Source organism: Megalopta genalis, unplaced genomic scaffold (genome assembly GCF_051020955.1).
Source record: "Megalopta genalis isolate 19385.01 unplaced genomic scaffold, iyMegGena1_principal scaffold0038, whole genome shotgun sequence".
NCBI lineage: Eukaryota > Metazoa > Arthropoda > Insecta > Hymenoptera > Halictidae > Megalopta > Megalopta genalis.
In genome coordinates, this window is record NW_027476107.1 from 2,035,001 (window position 1) to 2,037,500 (window position 2,500).

Genomic DNA, 2,500 nt, shown 5'->3' on the forward strand with positions numbered 1-2,500 from the left:
GCTGCACTCTCAAGCAACCCGACTCTAAGGAGAGGTCCTCCCGAAACGCGTACCGGTCGCTACGGGCCTGGCACCCTCTATGGATAAATGGCCCCATTCAAGATGGACTTGGACGCGGTTGCGACGTTACGGGATAAATTGACCCTCCTGAACACTACATTTCCCAACGGCGGAACTCCGCGGGATTCAGTGCTGGGCTAATTCCTGTTCGCTCGCCGCTACTAAGGAAATCCTGGTTAGTTTCTTTTCCTCCGCTTAGTAATATGCTTAAATTCAGCGGGTAATCTCGCCTACTCTGAGGTCGTCGGAACGTGAAAAAAAATTTTTTCAGAGCTTCCCCCCCCGAAAGCATTTTGCGAAACGTGTACAGAGCAACACAAAAAAAAAAAAAAAATAAAAAAAACACAAAAAACCCTTAAAGCAAAAAAAAAACCGTTTATCGCGCCTCACCAATATATCTTTTATAAAATTCGATATCCTCTCCAAATATAGATCTTCGAAACACTCGCAAGACGATTACAATCGGTATAACTTTAACGTCCGTCCGAAAAGTACTTTCGGGGACTAGACGACCGATTGATCTCGTGCGGTTTCGCTATTCGATCATTTGAAGAGAACAAAAAGATATATGGGGCGACCGACAAACGGTTTTCCCGTAGAACCAGACTCGCGATTGCGTTGACACACACATCATAGCCACACCAATAGAAGAGTTTTAGGACGGTAACCCGGGTGGGGTGTTCTTTACTCAGAATATGTGCAACATCGGATCTATATAGCCATCGATACAATTCGTACACAAATGTGTCGTACGAAGAGAGAGACTTTTTTTCCTCTGGCAACATAACGGTAAGAGACATCCTTCCACACTCATAGGTTCCACTCCCTGGGGCTATGATATATATATATACATATAAATTCAAATTCGAAGCAACGGTCACAATTCTACTCTATATTTTTGCGGGTTATGTGTTCTTTCGTTCAATTTCTTTCATGCGTTCGTTCGATCTCTGTACACAGTCTTCACATAGGACAGACTCGTGTAGTACGCTTTCGTGGGTTAAACCCATCTCGTTTCATTTCAGGCGACGTCGGGAGCGCGTTGAAAATGTACCAGTGAAATCTCGATAGTTCTACGGATACGAATCGTCCCGAAAAAGATTTTGTCACCGCTTCGAAGCGGTGTTTCAGACGGGCGGACGTATATAAAACATATACGACACACGACACCGCCTTCCACACTCACGCTAGTTCGAACACGATTTCCATCTCTCTCGAAGACTGTTAGACGTACGTAAAATTTCTCAATATTCATAGGACCGCGACAAACGCCGACGAAGCGCCCATCATTCGCTCGTACGTATATAGGCAACAAGTGCCATCAACGCAAGCAGTTTATAAGTACGTAAACGACCCTCAGCCAGGCGTGGTCCAGGAATTGTATCCGTGGACCGCAATGTGCGTTCGAAATGTCGATGTTCATGTGTCCTGCAGTTCACACGTTGACGCGCAATTAGCTGCGTTCTTCATCGACCCACGAGCCAAGTGATCCACCGTTCAGGGTAATTTTTCCCTTTTATTCTCTCATATATATAATGTGTATTTGCTATCCACCACATTTTTGTGTTATATTTCGGAACAAGCCGATACCCGAAGAGCTCCAACCAGCGCGCGAAGGAGATTCGGGAGTCGTCGTACAACGACATAATTGTCCCTTAAAGAACGAGATATTTCCGTCGAAACCATATATATATGTACGAGCAAATCCAAAACCACTGTTTTCTTGCAAGTTCGACGGTCGGAGCGAATAGAACATTGAAAAGCCTTCTATCGAAGAAACACAGAGAGTATATCACCTCCAAAAACGACGGGGATATGGATATTCAAACTGGACAATTATCAACCCGATACTGGATTCGAAAAGTTTCTCTCTCCTTTCGTCGTTATTTACACCGGACGGACTCACGGCCGGCTCTAGCTGGGTGTCATATATATATACGTCCCACGCTCATGCTGCCACTAGCGCGCAACAGAGTAGGGTGTCAATGACAACGACACAGCATTGAAACGAGCTACACAAGCCGGTCTCTCTTGATACCAATGTAAACGAGCATTAAGTTATCTTCAGACTGCCCGATATTTTCGTCCTTTGGACTTTCCCAACGATTCCTTTTTTTCTTTTTTTTTTTTACACCACAGCGAAGACTTGAGGAAGCGTGATTAGCACGCTCGCATCCCTCCCTGTCCTACTACAACTGTGTGTGTGTGTGTAAAGAAAGAAAAAAGAATACATTGGCTTTCTCTCTATCGAGAAGATGGCCTACGCAACGCAGATCAAAGGCCTAATACGTGTAATATAATACGCGTCTGGCCGTGTATAAATCACGCACGAATGATCTGGTCGGGCCCAACTCTTCTCGTACGCTTATTTTTCCGTGTTGAGGCACTATCATAAAATCACACAAACCCCAACACGTGTGTGTCTTGGAAGGAAGATGGC

At 44.9% G+C, this 2,500-nt stretch overlaps 1 non-coding gene and 1 pseudogene across 1 annotated transcript; both read right to left on the minus strand.

Annotated features, from left to right (window-relative positions):
• LOC143261176 (large subunit ribosomal RNA) overlaps nucleotides 1–304 on the minus strand; it is an 8,876-nt pseudogene extending 8,572 nt beyond the window's left edge.
• A 1,106-nt stretch (nucleotides 305–1,410) lies between these two features.
• On the minus strand, nucleotides 1,411–1,565 carry LOC143261180 (5.8S ribosomal RNA). Its single transcript, XR_013035392.1, has one exon. It is a non-coding gene; the product is annotated as a 5.8S ribosomal RNA (ribosomal RNA).
• Between the last annotated feature and the right edge of the window lie 935 nt (nucleotides 1,566–2,500).